Raw genomic sequence first — 27,659 nt, forward strand, 5'->3', positions numbered from 1 at the left:
CCCACCCCTCTAGGTGGTCACAAAGCACCGAGCTGATCTCCCTGTGCTATGCAGCTGCTTCCCACTAGCTATCTATTTTACATTTGGTAGTGTATATATGTCAATGCTACTCTCTCACTTTGTCCCAGCTTACCCTTCCCCCTCCCCGTGTCCTCAAGTCCATTCTCTACCTCTGCATCTTTATTCCTGTCCTGCGCCTAGGTTCTTCAGAAACATTTTTTTTTTTTTAGATTCCATATATATGTGTTAGCATATGGTATTTGTTTTTCTTTTTCTGACTTACTTCACTCTGTATGACAGACTTTAGGTCCATCCGCCTCTTAAAATTTAATTCTTAATAATGACTATGTTTGACCATCAACTGAAAAATTTCCTGAAAATTTAACAGTTGGTTTTTGCAAATTGGTGTGAGATGAAGAAATGGACATGGAACGGGCATTGGGTTGGAAGATGGTTGACCTAGGAAGTGAATAGCAGTTAAGGGCAAAGGTTCAGGAGCCAGACTGCCTGAGTCCACAGCCCAGATTCTCTGGTGACCTTGGACATGTTGCTTAACCACTCTGAATTTTAGTTTCCTTTAAAGTAAAATACAAGAACGTAACCTACAAGAATATTGGGACTTTAAATAAGATAATCTTTGCACAGTGACTCTGTATAGTAAGCAAACAAGATTATTATTACCAAATTTCATCTAGGCCATAAATCCCATGTAATTATAGACAATTTATTTCCCTCAGCATTTCTTCATATGTAGATAAGGGGTTAAATACAAAATGATGTATAATCTTCCTCCTAGTTTTGAAACACTCACAGTGATTAAGACCTAGAGCTTTTTAAGTCAGATGGCCTAGATTCAGATCCTGGATCTCTTCATACAAGTTGTGAAGCTTTGGACAAATTAATTAATTTCTCCTATCCTTGCCTTATTCATCTGGAAGTCAGAAAGTAACGCAAGAATTTGTTGCACAGAATTTTTTAAGGTTAAAACAAGGTGTTTAAAACCCAGTGTTCGGCACACAGTAGGTAATTTATAAAGCTAAGCTTTTTAATTAATGGTATTAGTATTGTTATAGCATATAAAATATTAATAGTAGTAGTATTTTTAGTATACCATGTAGCATTATTATAATGTATAATATTAATGTACATTACTATATATTACTATATATAAAAATATATATTACTATAATTACTATAATTACATATAAATATATATTACTATATATTTTATATATTGCATATATATTGTAGTAGTATTGGTCTTATTATTACTTAGTAATATTTATAATATTATTAACATTAATATTATGAAGAAAATGGAGTACAAATGTACAAACGCTAATTTTTTTGTATATGGTATGCCCTTCCAAACCAAATCTTCATCCATGGGACATGTCCCATGACTTCTCAAAATTAATATTAATAATAAAATATATACTGTAAATAATAAGATAGGTAACATTTGGGCATTTTCTAGGTGTCAACCATTGTAGTAAGTGGTTCACATATAATTTAATGAACCTCTTTGAATCTCAGTTTTATTATTTATAAAATGACCTTAATACCTATCACATAAAGTTGTTGAGAGATTATAAACATTATAACACATTCAACATGGTGTCTGTAACAAAGTAGGCATGCAATAAATGGTAGTTAGTAATAATAATTGTAATAATAATAGAATGTAGTCTGTAGGTTGTGAGAATATATTTATACTTTTTGAAACGTCTTGCCATATTGCTTAGTGCATTACATATGCTAATTAAGCTACGTATGCTATATATTATTGTTATATAATAAAAATAGGTTATAGGCATTTACTATTATTTACTATTTACTATCAATTTACCGTTGAGAATGGTTTGGTAGGTCAGGGTGGAGATCAGAGAACAATTGAGAATACAGAGCTCAAAAGTGTTTTTTGGAAAGAGCTGCTATTGTGTTTTCATCTCTAGCTCCTTGTGGGAGAGGAGGTGGAAAGCGAAAATCTTTTCTTGAGGTGGAGATCTGGCAGGGTTCCTGCAGCTGGAATGGGTTAGACATCGCAAACACTAGGTTATGAGGTGTTACTATTGTAAGAAAGAGGTGTTAGACCAGCACTGGCATGAGATGGCAATGCTAATAATTATTCTCTCTAGTCTAATGGAATTGAATTGGGACAACTGGGTCTTCAGGGGAATCTGTTGAAAGCTGTGGGGTTTTGTTGTTGTCCTTTGTTTATTTGCCGATACCAAATCTTGCTATCTTAAAACACATTTTGCTTCTTCTGCGAGACATCAATGTATACTGTTAACTGTAGCTGTGTCCAAAACATTATCAAATTATTAATGATCCCATTTTTCACGTCTTCGTGTTTATCCATTGCACTTACAATGAATCATTTTAATAATTTCTTAAAATATCATCCTCAAGTCAGTCCATATGGCCTTCTGATCTCATACGCAGTAATAAACATGGAGACATGTGGTTAAAACATAAAGTATTTCAGGATGCTCCAGTCCCTTATTCTGCTGCCCCTCAAAGGAACAGAGTGAGCTGATCCAAAAGGCCAGATAGGAAATAAAAGTGATCTCATCCTCTCTCTTGGCATAGGCTGCCCCCTCCTTGGGGAATAATTACCTGATAAACTCAGGCTTCCCCCTTCAATGGCTCCAGAAAACACAGGGCTAGCTTTTCAGAACAAATTCGGCATTCATGCTGCTCATACCTGAGAACAGAGAAGATTAATTGATGTGGTTCTATTGAATGGTGTCCAGAAAACTGATTTTTGGTGAAACATTTTTCTGGACTATCTGGGCCTGAGTTCAAACACAGGGTGGAGTTCTCAACCAGGTCAGACACTGTCATTACATTCATAGAAATATAAATGCTAGAGGAAGGCCCTGAAAGATAAATAAAGTTACCATATAAGGGACACACCTGCGTGCATATGCAAGTAGGTGAACATTGAGGAATATGAATATGTGTGTGTCTGTGTGTGGGTGTGCAGAATACACAGATCAAATTTCAGCAATCCTGGTAATCAAAAATGCCAATTAGAATAATAAGGACATTCCATTTTGCTCATCAGATTTGAATGGTAAAGTAAATAATGCTGATATTCTTAAAATTGTAGTGAAAAGATTGTTCTTAAATAGTGCATATGAGAAAGTCAACTTATACCATCTTTTTAAATGCTATTTAGAAATGGGAATCAAACAATAAAATAGGCCTCAAAATATAGATAATATATATTCTCTGATATAGTCATTTATCTTTGACACCATGCTTGGAAAATATAAAGATAATTGTGACTGCAAAATTTATAGTATTAAAAAAATGAAAACTACCAAAAAATCCAACATTAGTTAGCAATAAAAATAATGTTTGTGATGACATTTTTGATATGTGAATTACTCTGGGTAAAAAAATAAAAGTGAAAATTGTATAGAGAACTTCATGACCTTAGCTGCATTAAAACATGAAGAAAATATCCAAGAATTAAGTTACTTCTTGCCAATGGCATTATGAGTCATTTTTGAGTATTTCTTTAATGTTCTCCATAAACTATATAGTTAGAAAAATGAAAGTAATATTTTAAAAAATTATTTACTTATTTATGGCTGCATTGGATCTACGTTGCTGTGGGTGAGCTTCCTTTAGTTGCAGTGAGCGGGGGCTACTCTTTGTTGCCGTGCGTGGGCTTCTCATTGCAGTGGCTCCTCTTATCATAGACCATGGGCTCTAGGTGTGTGGGCTCAGTAGTTGTGGCTCGTGGGCTCTAGAGCACAAGCTCAGTAGCTGTGGTGCACGGGTTTAGTTGCTCCTCAGCATGTGGGATCTTCCTGGACCAGGGCTTGAACCTGTGTCCCCTGCATTGGCAGGCGGACTCCCAACCACTGCGCCACCAGGGAAGTCCTGAAAGTAATTTTTTGAAAAGTATACTGAGTGCTCATTTGGAACACCTTCATGAAATGCGTGAGGAGAGACAAAATAGGGAAAACTAAGGACATCAAGGGATATAAAATATTGGAGTAAATTGCGTTGACTTTTTCCAGAATTGAAGTAACTCTTTTCTCTCATTAACTGCAAAATTCCTTTTTTAAAAAAACATAATTTCACTTTCAAATATCCAGAGAGCTCAGTTTGAGGTTCATGGAGTCAAAGCAGAAAAATAAATAATAAGAAAAGGTGTCATTTTTAAGGAGGGTGGTTTCAAATGGGCGTGACACAATTGAAAATGTGACTTTGAAATGTGTTTAGAATTTCAAGACAAGGTAGAACTGTCACCTCATGTTGCTTGTGAATCACTGCACATCTGTCCCTCTGCCCTGGGATAAGACTGTAGCAGGGAAAGGAAGACATTAAAAAATAATGAGAGGACTTTCAAGCTGGCAGGGGAGTAAGACGTGGAGATCACCTTCCTCTCCACAAATACATCAAAAATACATCTACATGTGGCACAACTCATACAGAACACCTACTGAACGCGGGCAAAAGACCTCAGACTTCCCAAGAGGTACCTGGGTAGGGCAAAAGAAAAAAGAAAAAATGGAGACAAAAGAATAGGGATGGGACCTACACCTCTGGGAGGGAACTGTGAAGGAGGAAAAGTTTCCACACACTAAGAAGCCCCTTTACTGGTGGAGACAAGGGATGGGCGGGGGAAAAACTTTGGAGCCGTGGAGGAGAGCGCAGCAACAGGGGTGCAGAGGGCAAAGCGGAGAGATTCCCACACCGAGGATTGGTGCTGACCAGCACTCACCAGCCTGAGAGGCTTGTCTGCTCACCCGCCGGGCGGGTGGGCCTGGGAGCTGAGGCTTGGGCTTCGGAGGTCATATCCCAGGGAGAGGACTGGGGTTGGTGCCGTGAACACAGCCTGAAGGGGGCTAGTGCACCACAGCTAGCCGGGGGGGAGTCTGGGAAAAAGTCTGGACCTGCCTAAGAGTCAAGAGACCATTGTTTAGGGGTGTGCGAGCAGAGGGGATTCAGAGCACCGCATAAACGAACTCCAGAGATGGGCACGAGCCACGGCTATCAGTGCAGACACCAGAGACGGGCATGAAACGCTAAGGCTGCTGCTGCTGCCACCAAGAAGCCTGTGTGCAAGCACAGGTCACTATCCACACCTCCCCTCCTGGGAGCCTGTTCAGCTCGCCACTGCCAGGGTCCCGTGATCCAGGGACAACTTCCCCAAGAGAACACATGGCATGCCTCAGGCTGTTGCTACATCACGCTGGGCTCTGCCACGGCAGGCTCATCCCGCATCCATACCCCTCCGTCCCCCTGGCCTGAGTGAGTCAGAGCCACTGAATCAGCCGCTCCTTTAACCCCATCCTGTCTGGGTGAAGAACAGTCACCAGAGGGTGACCTACATGCAGAGGCGGGGCCAAACCCAATGCTGAACCCCAGGAGCTGTACGAACAAAGAAGAGAAAGGGAAATCTCTCTGTGAGCCTCAGGAGCAGTGGATTAAATCTCCACAAGCAGCTTGATGTACCCTGCATCTCTGGAATACCAGAATGCACAACAAATCATCCCAAAACTGAGGCGGTGGACTTTGGGAGCAACTATAGACTTGGGATTTGCTTTCTGCATCTAATTTGTTTCTAGTTTTATGTTTATCTTAGTTTAGGATTTAGAGTTTATTATCATTGGTAGATTTGTTTATTGATATGGTTGCTCTCTTCTTATATATATATATATTATTTTCTTTCCTTTTTCTCTTTTGTGAGTGTGTATGTGTATGCTTCTTTGTGTGATTTTGTCTGTATAGGTTTGACTTTACCATTTGTCCTAGGGTTCTGTCTGTCCATTTGTTTTTTCTCTTAGTATAGATTTTAGTGATTGTTATCATTGATGGATTTGTTTTTTGGTTTGGTTGCTCTCTTCTTTCTTTTTTTTATTACTTTATTATTTTTTTACTTTTAATATTTTTTTTATTTTAAAAACTTTATTTTATTTTTATTTATTTATTTTCTTTCTTTCATTTTCTTTTTTTTCTCCCTCTCCTTCTGAGCCATGTGGCTGACAGGGTCTTGGTGCTCCGGCCGGGTGCTAGGCCTGAGACTCTGAGGTGGGAGAGCTGAGTTCAGGACATTGGTCCACCACAGAACTCCCAGCCTACGTAATATCAAACGGCCAAAGCTCTCCCAGAGATCTCCATCCAAACACTAAGACCCAGCTCCACTCAACAACCAGCAAGCTACAGTGCTGGACACCCTATGCCAAACAACTAGGAAGACAGGAACACAAACTCACCCATTAGCAGAGAGGCTGCCTAAAATCATAATAAATTCACAGACACCCCAAAACAAACTGCAGGACGTGGTTCTGCCAACCAGAAAGACAAGATCCAGCCTCATCCACCAGAACACAGGCACCAAACCCTCCACCAGGAAGCCTACACAACCCACTGAAGCAACCGTAGCCACTGGGGGCAAACACCAAAAACAACAGGAACTACGAACCTGCAGCCTGCAAAAAGGAGACCCCAAACAATGTAAGTTAAGCAAAATGAGAAGACAGAGAAACACACAGCAAATGAAGGAGCAAGGTAAAAACCCTCCAGACCAAAAATATGAAGAGGCAATAGGCAGTCTACCTGAAAAAGAATTCAGAGTAATGATAGTAAAGATGATAAAAAATTTTGGAAATAGAATGGAGAAAATATAAGAAACATTTAATAAGGACGTAGAAGAACTAAAGAGCAAATGAACAATGATGAACAACACAATAAATGAAATTTAAAATACTCTAGAAGGAATCAATAGCAGAATAACTGAGGCAGAAGAACAGATAAGTGACCTGGAAGATAAAATAGTGGAAATAACTACTGCAGAGCAGAAAAAAGAACGAAAAGAATTAAGGACAGTCTCAGAGACCTCTGGAACAACATTAAACGTACCAACATTCAACTTATAGGGGTCCCAGTAGAAGAAGAGAAAAAGAAAGGGCCTGAGAAAATATTTGAAGTGATTATAGTTGAAAACTTCCCTAATATGGGAAAGGAAATAGTCAATCAAGTTCAGGAAGGACTTGATAAATCAGGATAAATTACAGGATAAATCCAAGGAGAAACACACCAAGACACATATTAATCAAACTTTCAGAAGTTAAATACAAAGAAAAAATATTAAAAGCAGCGAGGGAAAAACAACAAATAACATACAAGGGAATCCCCATAAGGTTAACAGCTGATCTTTCAGCAGAAACTCTGCAAGCCAGAAGGGACTGGCAGGACATATTTAAACTGATGAAAGGGAAAAACCTACAACCAAGATTACTCTGCTGAGCCAGGGTCTTATTCAGATTCAATGGAGAAATTAAAACCTTTGCAGACAATCAAAAGCTAAGAGAATTCAGCACCACCAAACCAGCCTTACAACAACGCTAAAGGAACTTCTCTAGACAGGAAACACAAGAGAAGGAAAAGACTTACAATAACAAACCCAAAACAATTAAGAAAATGGTAATAAGATCATACATATTGATATTTACCCTAAGTGTAAATGGATTAAATGCTCCCACCAAATGACATAGACTGGCTGAATGGATACAAAAACAAAACCCATATATATGCTGTCTACAAGAGACCCACTTCAGACCAAGGGACACATACAAACTGAAAGTGAGGGGATGGAAAAAGATATTCCATATAAATGGAAATGAAAAGAAGGCTGGAGTAGCAATTCTCATATCAGATAAAATAGACTTTAAAATAAAGACTATTACAAGAGACAAAGAAGGACCCTACATAATGATCAAGGGATCAGTCCAAGAAGAAGATATAACAATTGTAAATATTTATGCACCCATCATAGGAGCACCTCAGTACATAAGGCAAATGTTAACAGCCATAAAAGGGGAAATTGACAGTAACACAATCATAGGAGGGGACTTTAACATCCCAGTTTCAGCAATGGACAGATCATCCAAAATCAAAATAAATAAGGAAACACATGCTTTAAATTATAGATTAAACATGACGGATTTAATTGATATTTATAGGACATTCCATCCAAAAACAACAGAATACACTTTCTTCTCAAGTCCTTATAGAACATTCTCCAGGTTAGATCATATCTTGGGTCACAAATCAAGCCTTGATAAATTTAAGAAAATTGAAATCATATCAAGTATCTTTTCCAACCACAATGTTATGAGACTAGATTTCAATTATGGGAAAAAGATTAGTAAACAATACAAACACATGGAGGATAAACAATATACTACTAAATAACCAACATATCACTGAAGAAATCAAAGAGGAAATAAGAAAATACCTAGACACAAATGACAATGAAAACACGGCAACCCAAAACCTATGGGATGCAGCAAAAGCAGTTCGAAGAGGGAAGTTTATAACAATACAGTCTTATCTCAAAAAACAAGAAACTTCTCAAATAAACAACCTAACCTTACACCTAGAGCAATTACAGAAAGAAGAACAAAAATACCCAATGTTAGCAGAAGGAAAGAAATCATACAGATCAGATCAGAAATAAATGAAAAAGAAATGAAGGAAATGATAGCAAAGATCACTAAAACTAAAAGTTGGTTAATCACTAAAACTAAAACTAAAAGTCTGGCTAATGGTTATAAACCATTAGCCAGACTCATCAAGAAAAAAAGGGAAAAGACTCCAATCAATAGAATTAGAAATGAAAAGGAGAAGTAACAACTGACACTGCAGAAATACAAAGGATCATGAGAGATTACCACAAGCAACTATATGCCAGTAAAATGGAAAACCTGGAAGAAATGGACAAATTCTTAGAAAAGCACAACCATCTGAGACTGAATCAGGAAGAAATAGAAAATATAAACAGACCAATCACAAGCACTGAAATTGAAACTGTGATTAAAAATATTCCAACAAAAAAAGCCCAGGACCAGATGGCTTCACAGGGGAATTCTATCAGACATTTAGAGAAGAGCTAACACCTATCCTTCTCAAACTTCCAAAATATAGCAGAGGAAGGAACACTCCCAAACTCATTCTACGAGGCCACCATCACCCTGATACCAAAACCAGACAAAGATGTCACAAGAAAGGAAACTACAGGCCAGTTTCACTGATGAACATATATGCAAAAATCCTCCACAAAATACTAGCAAACAGAATCCAACAGCACATTAAAAGGATCATACAGCATGATCAAGTGAGGTTTATCCCAGGAATGCAAGGATTCTTCAATATAGGCAAATCAATCAATGTGATAACTATATTAACAAATGGAAGGAGAAAAATCATATGATGATCTCAATAGATGCAGAAAAGGCTTTGGACAAATTCAACAACTATTTATGATAAAAAGCCTCCAGATAGTAGGCATAGAGGGAACTTACCTCAACATAATAAAGGCCATATATGACAAACCCACAGCCAACATTGTTCTCAGTGGTGAAATACTGCAACCATTTTCTCTAAGATCAGGAAAAATACAAGGTTGCCCACTCTCACCACTATTATTCAACATAGTTTTGGAAGTTTTAGCCATAGCAATAAGAGAAGAAAAAGAAATAAAAGCAATCCAGATCGGAAAAGAAGTAAAACTGTCACTGTTTGCAGATGACATGATACTATAAATAGAGAATCCTAAAGATGTTGCCAGAAAACTATTAGAGCTAATCAATGAATTTGGTAAAGTAGCAGGATACAAAATTAATGCACAGAAATCTCTTGCATTCCTATACACTAATGATGAAAAATCTGAAAGAGAAATTAAGGAAACAGTCCCACTTACCACTGCAACAAAAAGGGTAAAATACCTAGGGATAAACCTACATAGGGAGACAAAAGACCTGTATGCAGAAAACTATAAGACACTGATGAAAGAAATTAAAAGATTATACAAACAGATGGAGAGATATACCATGTTCTTGGATTGGAAGAATCAATGTTGTGAAAATGACTATACTCCCCAAAGCAATCTACAGATTCAATGCAATCCCATCAAACTACCAATGGCATTTTTCATAGAAGTAGAACAAAAAATTTCACAAATTGTATGGAAACACAAAAGACCCCGAATAACCAAAGCAATCTTGAGAAAGAAAAACAGAGCTAGAGGAATTATGCTCCTGGACTTCAGATTATACTACAAAGCTACAGTAATAAGGACAGAATGGTACTGGCACAAAAACGTAAATATAGATCAATGGAACAGGATAGAAAGGCCAGAGATAAACCCATGCGCATATGGTCACCTTATCTTTGATAAAGGAGGCAAGAATATACAGTGGAGAAAAGACAGCCTCTTCAATGAGTGGTGCTGGGAAAAGTGGACAGCTACATGCAAAAGAATGAAATTAGAACACTCCCTAACACCGTATACAAAAATAAACTCAAAATGGATTAAAGACCTAAATGTAAGGCCAGACACTGTAAAACTCTTAGAGGAAAATATAGGCAGAACAGTCTATGACATAAATCACAGCGAGATCCTTTTTGACCCACCTCCTAGAGAAATGGAAATAAAAGCAAAAATAAACAAATGGGACCTAATGAAACTTAAACGCTTTGACACAGCAAAGGAAACTGTAAACAAGAGGAAAAGAGAACCCTCAGAATGGGAGAAAATATTTGCAAACGAAGCAGCTGACAAAGGATTAATCTCCAAAATTTACAAGCAGTTCACGCAGGTCAATATCAAAAAACAAACAACCCTAACTAAAAATGGGCAGAAGACCTAAATAGACATTTCTCCAAAGAAGATATACAGATTTCCAACAAACAGATTACAGATTTCCAACATGAAATGATGCTCAACATCACTAATCATTAGAGTAATGCAAATCAAAACTACAATGAGGTATCACCTCACACCGGTCAGAATGGCTATCATCAAAAAATCTACAAACAATAAATGGTGGAGAGGGTGTGTATTGTTGGTGGAAGTGTCAATTTTTACAGCCACTCTGGAGAACAGTATTGAGGTTCCTTAAAAAACTAAAAATAGAACTACCATATGACCCAGAAATCCCTCTACTGGGCATATACCCTGAGAAGGCCATGATTCAAAAAGAGTCATATACCACAATGTTCACTGCATCTCTATTTACAATAGCCATGACATGGAAGCAACCTAAGTGTCCATCAACAGACGAATGGATAAAGAAGATGTGGCATGTATATACAATCGAACATTACTCAGCCATAAAAAGAAATGAAATTGAGTTATTTGTAGTGAGGTGGATGAACCTAGAGTCTGTCATATAGAGTGAAGTCAGAAAGAGGAACACAAATACCATATGCTAACACATATATATGGAATCTAAAAAAAAAGAAAATGTTTCTGAAGAACCTAGGGGCAGGACAGGAATAAAGATGCAGATGTAGAGAATGGACTTGAGTACACGGGGAGGAGGAAGGGTAAGCTGGATGAACTGAGAGTGACTTTGACATATGTAAAATAGATAGCTAGTGGGAAGCAGCTGCATAGCACAGGGAGATCAGTTCCATGCTTTGTGACCACCTAGAGGTGTGGGATAGGGAGGGTGGGAGGGAGACGTGAGAGGGAGAGAATATGGGGATATATGTATACGTATAGCTGACTCACTTTGTTGTACAGCAGAAACCAACACAGCATTGTAATTATACCCCAATAAAGATGTTAAAAATAATAATAATGAACATAGCTTTGCAATCAAATCTCAGATTTCTTTTTTTTTCTATGCTTACTGTATTTGAAAAAAAATACATAAATCATTTTTCTCCTTTCATGGGAACTTAACATGCAGCCTGGCATCATATTACTCTGCAATTCTTGTTCAGCCAGTCCGCCAAGGAGGTAACATTAAGTTTGGGGTGGTATTATGAACATGGTAAAGTGAACTCACTCAATTAACCAGCTTCATCTTAGTTTCTTTGAAGCTTCCCCCCTGCTTATTTGAGTGCTAAAATCAAGAATAGGGTACCTTCTTTACAGTTCAAATGCCACGATTTAGACCAGCTAAGCTTTACAAATAAAGAAATAAAGTGAAGGCTCAGAGCAGCAGTTTTGTATCAAAAGTTATTTTTGGATTAGTTAAGGCTTAGATTTATTTTTAATTCTCATGATTTGTTTTGGAGCGATAGGCTCTTTTTTTTCTTATGGCTTAGGCAACATTTAAAATGATTTTCTGTCTGGGCTGGAAATGTCCAGTACCACTCAGTATCTGTTGGCACAGGGAAAGGGCAAGTCCGGTGGGATGGAAGCCATGAAGGATGGATTTTTCTTAACAATCTTAACAATCCTGTCTTCTTTTTTAACAATCCTGTCTTCTTTTTCCCCTCCCTACTATGGGGTGTCTTTCATACATACAGTGCATCTTTGCTCAACTTTGTAACTATTCATTTCAGAAATAATTATTTCCTTGGGATTTTCAAGATGAAAGAACATAGCTTGTCTTTCTGAAAAAATAAACAATGTGACTTTTCTAATTGTCATTTTCCTTCTTTTTCTTCTTCCTTTTCTTTCTTTTTTCAATCACTATTAACAAGCTCCTTTTATATGCCTTACCAAAGAGCTACATGCTGGAAATATGAGTGAGCAAGACAAGGTCCTAAGCCTTAAAGAGTTTACAGTGAATTAGAGGTCACAGAAAAGTAAAGAAACATTTACCAAAGACTGTGATCATTGCCACCTTTAGTAGAGGTAAGTACAGTGGCTCTAGAAGCATCTAGTGTGGACACTTAACTCAGACCTGGGAGTGGAGAGAAGTGGTCGTATTTGTTATCATTCAAATTGTTGAATCGATGGGACTTGGGTTTGGAGGAGAAAGAGAAATGAGGCATTAAGGATCCCTCCTACCATTCAGAGAATAAAGAGAGAGAGAGAAGGAAATGACATGCCCATATTATAATTTTAGTTCAGTGTAAAGAATGAGTTGGAGAAAGATAAGACTGAATACAGAAAATCCAGTTGGGATTCCTTTATACTAATCCAAGCAAAAGATAATTGTGGTCTAAACAATAGAGGTAGTATGAATCATGAATAGATTTAAAAAGTATTTAAAAGACAGAATCATGAGGACTTGGCAATGTTGTAGGTGCTGAGGAAAGGAGAAAAAGGCAGTAATGAAGACTATGAGGGTTATGGCTTAAGCAACTGAAAGATTGATGGATTGCATTCATTGAAATTCAGAGCACAGATGAAAATGCGGTTTGTGGAGGATAAGAATATGAGTTCAGTTTTGGAAATATTGAGCACAAGATTTTGATCAGATATCTAAGTGGAGATATGTAATATGAAATTGATATAAAGGTTTGATGCTCAGGAGTAGATCTGGACTATAAAAAGATGTTTAGAAACCTAGATGTGATGGAAGTCAAAGGAACATCTGAAATCACTCAAGGAGAATATAGAAATTGAGAAGATGGCCTAGGAGAGAATCCTAAGAAACACGAAGGAAAAAGTTCATTTCAAGAAGACCTTAGTGTGCAAGGGGCTGTTAATGACTGTCAAAATCAGTTTCAGTAGTACAGTAGAAGTAGAACCCCAATGGCAGGATGTCAAGAACCAAGGAGCCTGATAAACTGTAGATGTCTTCATCAGTTGATTCATATATATTTTTTGGACAGATTTAATTCTAATAAACTGAATTCTCTAAGTTGTTTTGGAAGAGGTTAGCAAATGCCATTTGTACTTGACAGCAAAATGATTCTCTTTGATTTTTCAGTTACAGTTTGTTAAAATTACATCATTTTAGTTCTTTAAATATTTCTGATAATACAACCTGGTGAGGGTAACAGACTAGTTAATTAAGAATTTTGCTATGCTTCTCAGTGTGGGCATTTGCTAAACTTCATGTTGTATAAAATCATTTGTTTTAATTGGCCTCTGAATAGGAAAGAAAGAAAAATAAATGGTTATTACTTTCTACCGGGGATAAGTGGTGTTCTCTAACACAAAAAGAAATATTTAATAGTCACGTACAATGAACAATGTGGAGTTTAACAGAATAAATATATTCAGTCACTGGAGATTGATAAAGATTAGTAAACAAGACAATACAAACAGATTCCCATAAATCTTGAGGAATGCAGTGCTTCTCAAGAAAAAAATATTCAGTGGTTATTTGTTCTTCTTCAAATAAATATTAATACAATATGGCTGAAGTAAATCACAGTATTTAGTTTTCCAAAGATGGCGTGGGAATACATAGTTAAGTGGAGAGTGTGGCCAGCTGTTTCATCAGGATAGAAATATCCCCAAAGTAATTTTAAAATGCTCCTACTTTTACACAGGAAGATTCTGGAGGCAAGCTCACTTTATGATTACTTTTGGAATTTCATGGATCTTGACGTTGTTCCCAATTTAACTGGAAGATTCCAAAAAGGAACATTTACATTCCTTATTGAATTTAGAGTTTGTTGTTCTTCAGGTTATTGTTTGATGATCCAGAAAAGAAAGATAGTTCCCTTCTCTTTGCTTATATGGTGGATTTTATCCAAAAATCTCAAAGTACTTTGTACAAATTAACTCACAGTTCAGTCCCTTTAATATTTTGAATGAGGATTAATAAGACTCCTATTCCACATATGGTAACATGGAGTTTCTGGAAATCTTGGATGAAGTGAATGAGACATGACATAGCTGCCGGCAAGTTTGCAGATGAGCCAAAAATAGCAAACACCATTTCTACTTGACTGTTTTAACCACCGGACCCACACAAAAATTCATAGATATTAAATAATTAAAACTACAGACTAAAACATGGTCTAGAAGGAAGATTTTGATTCCAAGTCTGCCTGTTGTGAACTTGAAAAAAATCTTCTTGATGGTCTCAGTGGTCTCATTTCCCCATCTGAGGTGAATCGATTGTTAAGATTCCTTCTCAATCTGCTATTATAATTCTATGTCGACCTTACTCTGGAAAGGGGGCCTTGCCTGAAAATAAGAATGGTTCAAAATATTTATGGAAGTAGCGAGGCTGGACGGTCCTGTGGGTCTCCTCATTCTTCTCCTTAGCAATATTTACTGAATTCCGCTGCTTTTCCCGTAGCCCTCAAAGCTAGTTCTTATTCTTTTTACATTGCTATTTCCCTAACTCCTTTCCAATGAAGTCAGTTACAAATAAAGTCAGTTATGTTATTCTCTATATCACTATATAATTAACTTCACTCTTATCTTTTCTCCAGAAATAAAGAACATAGGCAAATAAAAGCAGAGTGCTTAAGAAGGCAGGTTCTAGAATCATACTAACTAGGAATGAAACACAGCTGTGGGGTTTATTTAGTGTGTGACTTTGGACATAATAAGTATCCTTGCAACCTCCTGCTCTTTTGTTTTCTTCTCTTTCTCTCTGATGGATACCTACCCAGACTGCATCCTGTGCCATCCTTTGTATCACAGATTGGAAAACTAAGAACTATACTTGCCAGAATCCAATGCCATCAGTCTTCTCATTTAGATTCCTTTAATGAGATATATTTGCATGGGATTTTGGAGGCAGAAAAGAAAGAGAAATTAATATAACTCCTCCCCCAGGGACAGACAGATGCATGAGCATTGGTAGTAGACAAATATGAGGTTTTGCTAGTGGCTTTAATGAGTTCCCTTGAGAATTACCATCTTGGTGTCATAGGTAACTGAGATCATTGGCAGTGGTTTCCAGCAATGTTTGTAATACCCTAATTTTTTCAAAAGAAAACAGTAGTTTCACTTAAATTTTACTTCTTTATATTTTCAACAGTTTTATAGGCACCTAACTCCCTGAATTAAAGGCCTTCCAACTTGAGTGGTTTCTGTTTTCTTGACTAGTCCCCGGCTTATATATTTTCTTTCTTCTCCTCCTGCTTATTGAATTCTATCACAGATTACTGAGTAAGAAAGGAAGGAAATAAAATAATAGTAATAATAATAACTTAACATTTATACCTTTACCCAAATGACATCTTTCTAACTACTTTAGGTAAAATTTCAACCCTGCTCCCATTTCCCTGCTCTTTGAAAATTTCCCTAGCATTTTCCACTGATTTTCATAATAGTTACTTTACTTGTTTGTTTGTGTATCGTATTTCTTTCTGGGAATTTATTAAGCTCATGAAGATGAATATTTTTGACAATTTATTCTATTGGTGAATCATCAGCTCTTCAAACAGTGTTTGGTTTTTAGTAGGTACCCAATAAGTATTTGTTTAATTAATGAATGAATTGAGTATTTATTATGTACCAGATTTTATTCTACATGTCATATGTATGTTATCTAATCCTTTAAAAAAATCTTGCCCAGTGACTATTAGTATTTGCCCAATTTACAAGAGCAAAGTCTTAGACACAAAAGTGGTGGAGCAAAGCTTTGAACTCAGGCAGACTGACTCTCAAATCTATGCTGTTAGCTATGATACCACACTGAGTATCTACTCTTTTTCTGGTATTGAACTAGATACTTGAAATTGTCTTGAAATCTCATAAGGACACCATGCCATATGTATATTTATTCCATTTATAAAATGAGAACGTTGAGCTTTACAGAAATTAAGGAATTTTTACAAGGTGATACGGCAACTTAGTGGCATAGCTCAAATCCTCACCCAGGTCTGTCTGCCACTAAAGTCCCAGGACCCTGCATCTTACCAAACTAGGGAATGTTTTCAAAGATCATCAGATGCTTTGCTCTCAAATTCAGATAAAACGTGTAAAGAAAAGTTATATATACTGCCCATGAGTAAAACCAGAGCAATAGGTTTAAATCTGCATATGCTTTTATTAAAACAGACACATTTTAGTACAAGGGAGGTCTTCTTGTCATATGTTCATATTATCTTGGTTATAGCATATTATTTTCATTAAGCAGTAACTGTTTCCAGGGTGTGAGCCTATTTAGCTTATAATAGGACACAGTGTAAATACTATGCCCCTAATTCTAAAACTCAGCAAAAGCAAAACAGCTGTCTAACATGAGACATTTTTATAGGTTGAATGAGCAGCTCATATTGTTATAGAAAGGCCAGTTTTATGAAACCACACTGGAAAGAGCAAGTTGGGCCCTGCTTGTTCTTCTTTCTTTTGTTGGGCCAAAAAAAAAAAAAAAAAAAGCAGAAGCATAAGATGTAGACAGCAGGATCTCTTAGAATGTCTCTTTGGAAGAGACCCTGCCTTCCATTCAGTAATCATGTAAACATAGGAGGGAGAGTTTAGCCAAAAGGAGAGAGGAGAGCTATAATTTCCATTAGGATGTAGGAGAAGCTTATTAAATAGAAGTTCTGCATTGACTGCAGTCACCATTTGCATGTAAGAGGAGGATATGATTCAGAAATGAGCTGCCCTTTCTCTCCACTGTTCCATTCCCTCCCAGATAACCCCAAGTTTTCGCATTCTAGTCTCTAGAATATGCTAACTTGGAACTTGTGTGTAAGAAAATTATTTTTCTTCTTTAGTAAATGTACATATACCTCAGTCCTCACTTTTGCAGCCCTAATCAAATGCAGCGGGCTTTTAGACCATCTTGTGTGATGTTTACTTCTGCCATAATCATGTTTTTAGCTTGACAATTATTTCATTGGTAGGGATAAAAGGATTTCAGTATATAAGAAAACAAATTTTTCTGTATATGATAATACTGTTGTTGAATGTAGTCAGTCTTTGAGGGTTTTTATGTAATGGAAAACTGAAGTCATTAGGAATATGAAGTGTAGTTTAGTATCAGGACATGTAGAAAGAATCCTAGACTGGTAATCAGGAGACCTAAATCCTGGCCTTGACTGTCCCACTAATTAAGATTGTCACCTCAGATAATTCATTTAACCTTTCTGGTCTTCAGAGTCTTCTTCTACAAAAGATAAAGTCTTTCAAGTCCTAAAAATGTATTATTTTATTTCATCACAAAATGAAAATAAAGGACGTAGTCAAAAAAAATTCAAAATTAGACAAACTAAAAACTTTAACAAATCAGAGTTTTATATAAATCCCCAGAACAATTTCTTTTTTCCATTCATGTCAGGCCAAGGATGACAAAATAAAGCCAAGGGTAGGATAGTTTATATAACTTAGTAAATAATAACAACAACAATGACAATAATAATAATAATACCTGAACTTAATTATGAGGACAGTTTGGTACAATCAGATGAGTTTGGGGCTTTGTAGATTGTTGTCTTTTATTATTTATAATGACAGACAGTCTTCATTGATATGTGGCTCCTATATTTACCTATGGGAATTGAGCCATAGGTAAATATGCCGTCATAATGATGAGATAACATTTAACAGAACAGGGCAAAGTCATACATAGGTTGTTCTCTCACTGAAATAGAGTATAAGTTAGGGCAGATTTTTGTGGTCCTGGAGTTACATTAAATTTTTTAAAGTTGGTAAAGCCATTCAAGTGAATTGTATTTATAAGAGACAATGGTTTGGTAAAACCGACTATATAATGGCTTTGAGAAGCAAAAGACTCATCTGTCCTTGACAAAGGTGACTAGTAACTTGTCTGCTCCTTAACTGTTTTTTGCTACTTGCAACAGGCATAGTGAGTTTGAGTCCAAATATCTAAAGGAATAAACGGCAGTTAAGACAGGCACTGTATGTACTATGCTTTTTGTAAATTGGCCTTTTTGAATTTGTCAAATAGCTTGGAACGAGTAGGTGGCGTGTAAAGCTAAAATGCCTTCTCATGCTTTGGCATTAAGGATCTTCCACGGTTCCCAATTGGTGATAATCACAGGATGTGTTTGCACAATTTAGACTTTGGTAAAATACTTTCTTCAGAGGGAAACTTTGGGTGGTTTCCCAGGTTTTATTATTTTTTTAATCACTAAAATATGTCTTTTGGCTTGATGCAAATTAACTTGTGTTATTGTGCTACAATTAAATGTGTACAGCTTGGCAATTATTTCCCTTCTCTTTGAAAGACATTTCTGTTTGTTTATTCTTTCTCTGTGGCTCAGAGGAAACCCAATCCATGCTGGAACAAGGCTTTTTAAGACATAGATGTAATTTGGTGGTGAGATGATTCAGCATTATTCCCATGCCCGTTGCTACTTCTACCTCCTTTCTTGTACATTCATTTCATCACAGAGGTGGAAATGTAAAACAATACAATCAGTTATGTGTTAAAGACCTCAAAGAAACCTATCTAAGACTCTTGTAAATTTAAATTGGCAACATGAAAACATGCTGACTGAAGGGATGCTCAAACTTACCAGCATCACACAATTATACAAAAGTACTATAATCCTGGTCAAGCAGAAAATTACAATCAGTTTTTAGGAACGTATTTTTAAATAATTTGAGGTAAACTCAAAATGAAATCTAGAAACAAATGTTATTGGATTCAAAGAGCTCTATAACTTTGTTTGCATTTGTTTTATTTTATATGATCAGAATAGCTTTGCTTACACCAAAATATGCCCAAGGGCTAAGTTCAAGAAATAGTACCTAAGATGGAGTATGGTGTGTTCTTAGTCTCTGCAGTTTTATGGAGGAACACTGTGGAAAGTGGGAGAGAGAATCTTCTAATAGAGACTCTCTCATAGGTTTACCATCATATTTATTTAATTTTTTGTTCATGTATTACCTTTTAATTTTAATCCATAAAATGAACTCATTGAACACCTACAACATGTGAATTCCTCAGGGACATGTAACCTCAGGCTGCCTTCTTTCTAGGTTGAGGTCACCTGAGGAAGGGGGAACTATCTGTAGGTGACATTTGGAGAGGTTGTAATCGCCCTGAATAGTTTGTAAAATTTGAAACACGTGAGCGTGTTCCAGGGCGACTGCCCAGGGTTTTTCCAGTCCTCAAAATCATAACTTAGAAAAAGTTAAGAACTACTTAGGTAGCTGTTTAACCACCTAGTTCAGGGTTCCCATATTTTATTTGTTGAGTTACTTCTTTGCTCCTCAAACCACAAGTCCTTTAGAGTATAGCTGGTAGAAGTATCTGCTGATTGAGAAATGGGAGTGAGAAGGCAAAGACCAGCATAGAGTGAGGACACCTACACTGCTCTCTGCCCATGTCTATGGGTTTTTCCATCTCTTTCTTGTAGGCAACTCCCCAGGACACAGAAGTAGAGAAAGAGTCAGCAGTTTCTATAAGAGAACTCGTGCTCTTTCACACATGTCCACCAGAGCAGAATTTTAAGAGCCCCTGACCAAGGGAGAAAGGCAGTGTCAGAGCAGGTCATGCTTCCCTAGGCTATCAAAATATCTAGGGGTCCCGACCTCATCAGGCCAGCTGGACCTACAATGACATCCTTGAGATAATCTCACTCTTTCCAAGTAACTTTCACCTTGTTTTTCTGCAGGATAGTTTTCTGTATGCACCAAAGATTCTGACAGAGAATCAAGCCTTGTAAATATATCATTTGACTTAGATGATCATCCGGGTCAGCTCCAGTTATTGGACTGATGCTGTATCTGTACATAACTTGAGATGTGTCAAAACAACAAGGACATCTCACAGTTGGCTCTTTAGAGGCACTTTGCTAACAGACTTGGATCCAGCAAACCATCTATCGTGCTGGTCTTTCACATAAACATCTTGCTTTTGTCACAGTGTCTTTATGTACAGTTTTTCCAACTATAAATGCTCTTCTGGGTCTATCTCTGCCACTAAAGAATACACCTCAAATTTCATCTATGCACCACTTGGGTGACAGAGAAAAAGCAGATCAAGAGTAGTGGAGTAATTCATTCCAACCTTTTTTTCAGCAACCCCTTCTATCCTTCAGATGAAATCTTACCTGGAGGTCCAATAAGAAGAATTAAATAAATATTTTAAGTAGCTTTTTTTAAGGATACAGTAGCTCCCTAGTTGGTAGGAGTGGGGAGTGAAAGTAGGGCTCAGGGGAACCCAGCTGGAAAAAGCACTAGCCGAGCCATTCTTTAAGGTTTTGATTATGGTATCTGTAAATTAGTTTTAAATATTTCAGCTGATACTATGTGGGACAATATGCATATTATTTAGTTTACCCTGTAAACCCAGATGCTTCTAATACTTAATAAAGAATGCACAATGAATGAGTGAGCTATGAATGTGCTAATCAGAAATGCACAATTCAGAACTGGATTTGGGGCCTCAGGAAGCCTATCTTCCAGAAGCTGCAACTTCAACTGCTTTGTTACTTGCATCTGGATCAATCCGTGTTACTTTGACAATTAATATACTGGATGTCAGAAATGGGGCATTTATTGGTGAAAGCAGTGAATGACTGGCAAGTATGATTAATGTTAAAAGTAGGCCCTTGTTTGGGAAATTTAAAATGTTCAATGTATGTGTATTGGCTAAAATATTTAGAAGATACTTCCCACACATGTGTGAACAATAAGAATTCAGGGAGGGTTTTTAGTTTATCGCCTACACCCTTGCAAACAATGTCCTAATCTAAATCCCCAAAGATTCTTGTGTCCAGCCTTAGGTTCTGGAGAATTCTGCTTATTTGATTCACCTGTAATGGTGACAGAATCCTGGCTCTGGAATGTTGTGTCTGCTTCTAGAACATTGCTGTCTGCCTTAAGTGAACTCTTCTTGAAATTCGTGAAAATGGTATCTAAAAGGACAGTGAGCTAAGACTTCCTTGAGCCAACACAACAGGATGTATGAACAATTTTTGTTTTTGCTTTCTAAGCGTTGCTTGGTATGTGTTTTGGTTGCATGTATGGCAGAATTTAGACTGAGACCTCATTTCATTTGAACTGGTAGCAAGGCTATAGATGGAGTAGCTCATTCTGACTCACCTGAAATTTCATTGTTGGTCACTGGTAAAGACCAAATAGTTATTCATAACCAAGTTGGCTGACATCCATTTTCCATTGTCTCTTACTACTAGAAATTTCTTTCATTTGAAGAATGACAGACAGTCGGCACAATATCTATATCTATATATATACCTCCAGAATGACAGTATTTAACTTTGACCCTAACTTAGTCATTCACATCTATGATTTTCCTGAAATAACTTGTTTTGGTGTCAGGAGAATTTGGTGTCAGGAGATTCTGGTGTCCAGAATCAGCTGACAGCTACTTTTTAAAGAGTTTTTCCCAGTTTTATTATGAAATAATTGACATACATCACTGTATAATTTTAAGAGGTACAGCGTAATGGTTTGTTTTACATGTATCCTGAAATGATTACCACAGTAGGTTCAACTAACATCTATCATCTCATATAGATACTGTAAAAAGAAAGGAAGAAGAAAAGAAAAAAAAAGTCCTGTTTCTGGATTTCCCTGGTGGTACAGTGGTTAAGAATCCACCTGCCATGGGCTTCCCTGGTGGCGCAGTGGTTGAGAGTCCGCCTGCCGATGCAGGGGACACGGGTTCGTGCCCTGGTCTGGGAAGATCCCACATGCCGCAGAGCAACTAAGCCCATGTGCCACAACTACTGAGCCTGCTCTCTAGAGCCCGTGAGCCACAACTACTGAGCCCACATGCTGTAACTACTGAGCCCACGTGCCACAACTACTGAAGCCTGTGCACCACAACTATTGAGCCCGTGCACCTAGAGCCCCTTCTCTGCAACAAGAGAAGCTACCGCAATGAGACGCCCGTGCACCACAATGAAGAGTAGCCCCCAACTCGCTACAACCAGAGAGAGCCCGTGAGCAGCAACAAAGACCCAGTGCAGCCAAAAATTAATTAATTAATTAAAAAAACAAACCAACAAACAAAAAGAACCTGTTTCTCCTTGTGATGAGAATCTTTAGGATTTACCCTCTTAACTTCCCTGTGCGTCACACAGCAGTGCTCAGTGGAAGTTTGTACCTCTTGACCACCTTCCTCCAATTTTCCCCTTTCCCCTACCCTCCACCTCTGGTAACTACAAGTCTGATCTCTTTTTCCTATGAGTTTGTTTTATTATGTTTTTTAGATTCCACATGTAAAGGAGAACTTTCTACGAAATCTACTTTTTGAAGAATTTACTCTAGAAAAAAAGAGTGTTCTCTTTCCTTAATACCTTTATTAGTTTATTGGTGAGGTAAGATATTTATGCAGAAAAATTATAAAATATGAGGAGATATAAAATGAATGAAACAACGATGGTAACTAAAGAAGATATGTATGTTGAAGCAGACGCATGATAGGCTTGAGATTTAGATGGGGCTTCATACGGGCAGGAAATCACTCTAACCAGCCTTTGGGAACAAAGATGGTTTAGGTTTAGGTTGTGTTAATGAAATACATTGAAATGCAGGCTAAAGATCTCAGATTTTAAAGTATTTGTAGGGAATTTTTCTCTCCACTAGCTCCCTTTCATTCTAAATGCGATGCAACCTAAAACTTGTTGAAAGGGTAACAGCCTAGCCCCAGTAAGGTGTTACCAGAAGACATTATGCTTCTATAAGATTTACTAGATGGGAACATGAGCCTTCACATCTACAAGAGCTGGCAGGAAGTTAGCCCTCCTCTCCCACTTTTTAGGTACCTACTAGGAGATAACTTTTGGTCATTTTCCCAGAAAAAAAGTACAGGGTGAGATTTTGAAATTAACCTGGCCAGTGTTTTCCCAAGATAGGAAACTAACATTGAAGTTAATGAAGGGTCAGAGGGTAGCATTCAAAAACATCCTCCCCAAAAGATTTTGAAGTTTCAAATGTTTGGGAAGCTCATCTGTCTCTCCTCCCTGTAATCTATCTCCTTCTTCCACCTCTCTCTAATCTCTGTTTTCCTATCTCATTAATCAGAAAAGTCTGATTCTACCCTAAGTAGATAGTGCAGAGTTGTAAATTTCTCAATATTGCAATCAAACCTGCGAAGGAAACATGACTTCTTTTTTTTCTCTGAAATTACTTTGATCTCCTTCATGAGCTCCCAAGTAGGTGACTTGAAGAAATAAATTTATTCTAGGTAGATTTATCCCAGCCAGCTATTCTTACTCTGATTTAAAAGCATAAACTATTTTTCTGCTAGGGTGACTTAGGTTCTACTCACTATATCAGAGTTCTGTAGCATCTTCTCTTCCTCTCCAAGAAGGCAGTTGAGATTATGGGAGGAGGTAAATTTACTTACTTATTTATTTTTTTTTGCGGTACGCAGGCCTCTTACTGTTGTGGCCTCTCCCGCTGCGGAGCACAGACTCTGGACGCTCAGGCTCAGCAGCCATGACTCACGGGCCCAGCCGCTCCGCGGCATGTGGGATCTTCCCGGACCGGGGCACGAACCCGTGTCCTCTGTATCGGCAGGCGGACTCTCAACCACTGCGCCACCAGGGAAGCCCCTGGGAGGAGATAAATTTAGATGGCATCACAGCAGCGAACACAGTTGTGGTAGTTGGAACCTTTGGGAAGCAGATGCTGAAACAGAGTAGGAGTTCAAGGGATTTATTGCAGTGCAAGACCTGTGCAAACTAAAAGGGGGAGGAAGCAGGATTGAACGGGGAAAGCCTTCAGCCCATAGGTGTGGTATCTGGGAAAGGAAAAATGGAAGAAAGCAGAACTGTGCAGGTAGACTACAATGCAGATATGACAGAAGCTTTGCCAATCCAACAGCAAGCTCCCGAGGAGAGACTGACTATTAGAGGAGTCTTATGTTCAGCAGAAATAACCAGACCCTAGTACCCTGCTCTATTCAGTCATTGCAAAGGGCTACCCAGAAAGAGGGTACTCTTGTCTCAAAGTGGGTTTTACTGAAGGCAGTAAGGAAGCTGTTAGCTAACTGCACTATTTATACCTAAATAGAGAATTCTATCTTGAACAGAGATCTGAGCAGTATACTTCCAATGCTACCACAGGTTCTTTGGATTTTTAAGTTTTTATTGGTCTCTGCCTCAACTGTATTTTGTCTTGACAGATGACACTGCCAAGGGGCAACTGGTGCCATTCTTAGGGAGTCTGTCACTTTCCCTTAATGAGGCTGGCATAGCTTGAGATCTTTTCTCCTCTGTTTTGGTTAGGGTTTTTACTGACCTTCCCTGGAAACTTGGCCACACCTTGGCTTTCAGTATGCTGCGACACCCTCTGGCAAGATCCCCAGAGAGCTCTTAAATAACTTTCACATGCTTTGTAGGGTCCACAAGAATCTCTGAATACATTACACATAAAAAATGACAGCAGCAGAATTGCCATTTAAAATACCGAATGCTGTGTCACATTTGAATTTGAACATTTTTTTTAGTGCATGAGACATTTATACAAAACACACACACCCATACAAAAACACCCATGGGGAAAAAAAAAAACACCTCAAACTAACAAACAAAAAGCAAATTCACTTATTGATTTAAAACTCAAATTCAACTGGGTGCCCTATATTTTTATTTGCTAAATCGGGCAACCCTGGAAAGGAGCTCTGTATAAGTAGGTTCAGATTCTCTCTTTATCTAATTACAGTAAAGCAACCTATTTGGTGAAACTGCCTCTGGGTTGCTGAGAGAATAGCTTGCCAGGAGATAGTCTTCCAATGTCCAGAAATAAATAGAGCAAAAGCTCTTCCACTACTGGCATGACCACCAACCTATCCAGCCTATGTCTTCTCTCCCAGATTTTGGCCTGCACAAGGGAGCTTAAGACACACTTCTTCTTTTTTTGTTTTTAATTTTTATTGGCATATAGTTGATTTACAATGTTGTGTTACTTTCTGCTGTACAGCAAAGTTAATCAGTTATACATATACGTATATCCTTTTTTTTTTAGAGTCTTTTCCCATATAGGTCATTACAGAGTATTAAGTAGAGTTCCCTGTGCTATACAGTAGGTCCTTATTAGTTATCTATTTTATACATAGTAGTGTGTATATGTCAATCCCCATATCCTAATTTATCCCTCCCCTCTTCCCGCCCTGGTAACCACAAGATTGTTTGCTACATCTATAACTCTGTTTCTGTTTTATAAATAAGTTCATGTATACCATTTTTTTAGGTTCCACATATAAGTGGTATCATATGATATTTGTCCTTCCCTGTTGAGATACACTTCTAATCACCTGCTGCCCTTTGGTCTCCCCTCTTGTACTAGATACCATTTATTGAGATCAGAAAGGGTGGGCTTTGGGGTCTCCATTTCCTGTTTGTCACGATCTATTTACTGGCACTGTGGTGAATGAGCCTGCCTTTTGCTAAGTTCAAAAGAAATTTGAAGAAATGTTAGGAAATCCTTTCTTACTCAACCAAGTCCAGTAATTATTACTTTTGTTGTATTAAAGAGATCAAGAGTATCAGCTCTCATTTATTCATTCGTTCATTCTATAAATATTTATTAAGTGCATACTACATGTTAGGTACTTATCTACTTGCTGAGAAAAGAGCAGGAAACAGAAATGAAGTCATTCTTCTCATGTAGCTTAAAGTCTAGAGAATTTAAAACTCAAAGTTGATGAAGGAACCAGGCAGTATCTGCCCTCCTCTCCTCTAATGCTATCATCCTCATGGTTCCACTTTGGTGGTAGAAGATTACAAGAAAACAAAGCAATGAAGCAGGGCAGGGGCCGGGGGCATAAAAAAATAGAGATTTGATATTTGAAAAAATATATGATTGTTTTAAAGAAATAACCTCTCTTATATGGGTGCCATCAAATCGTTTGTATGCAAATGGCAAAGCCAAGGTAAGGCTGAAAAGGGAGCTTATTAAAAAAAAGTAGGGATCTAGAATGTCAGAGAAAACGTAGAGAATGTATAATCCTAGATGGGAATAAAGCCTTCAGTAATTGTATGAGATACCACTTAATTTCACCAAAACCATAAATGACCTGGTAGAATTTTTAGTGTGTTGTACTTGGCTTTGATTCAATTATCCACTGATTTATGCAACAACTTTTTTTTTAATATCTTTATTGTTGTATAATTGCTTTACAATGGTGTGTTAGTTTCTGCTTTATAACAAAGTGAATCAGTTATACATATACATATATCCCCATATCTCTTCCCTCTTGCGTCTCTCTCCCTCCCACCCTCCCTATCCCACCCCTCTAGGTAGTCACAGAGCACCGAGCTGATCTCCCTGTTACGCAACAACTCTTTGTGGATTACTTCATACATGCTAAGGACATGAAAGGCTCTGGTGACATAACCATGTATAAAGCCATGCTCTCTGCCCTCAAAAGAGCTCAGGTAGTGAAGAGGAAGACCTGTAAACATTACAAAAATAATGAAAAACATAACGGAGGTATGGAACAAGGTCACTTAGTAGCCCTGTTTGCTTGGTGAATTCAGAGCAGTCTTCATAGAGGTGGGGATGCTTATGTTCCAGTGTGAGCTCAAAGCAATTTTCTAGCTGACAAATCCAGGAGTGAAAGGCATTCCAAACAGGATTAGCCTTTCCACAGACATAGGGACCTGTAAGTAGTCCTGAAATTGCAAAGGGCTTATGGTGACAGTTTTGTGTTGAAAAAGAAAATGAGCCATATAAAGGATTCAGCATTTTTTGTAAGTAACGAAGAGCCAAACACAAATGTTGAGCAGGGAGCTAAGATAGAATAGTCTATAAAAATATGTCACTTATTTTTAGAAAATTTTTACTCAGACCTCTCGGTAACCTTTTTAAAAAAGCTAATCTTTGCTGTTTCCCATCAGTGAACGTTTTTCAGGTTGTAGTCCGTTTTTGCAAAGAAATGCATTATCTGCATTCTTAGGAATTGGGAAAAATAAGGAAAAACATATTGCTGGATCAAAACGCTTTTTTCTTTTTTTAAGTGAGACATCTTCTGCTCTCTGTTTCATAGTCATGCAGAAATGTCAGGCCTGAACTCTTTCATGAGAGACCAAAGTGTGGTGCAATAGTTTTAGAGCCAGATGAAAACATCTGTTCCACATGAAAC

This window comes from Lagenorhynchus albirostris, chromosome 17 (genome assembly GCF_949774975.1).
Source record: "Lagenorhynchus albirostris chromosome 17, mLagAlb1.1, whole genome shotgun sequence".
NCBI lineage: Eukaryota > Metazoa > Chordata > Mammalia > Artiodactyla > Delphinidae > Lagenorhynchus > Lagenorhynchus albirostris.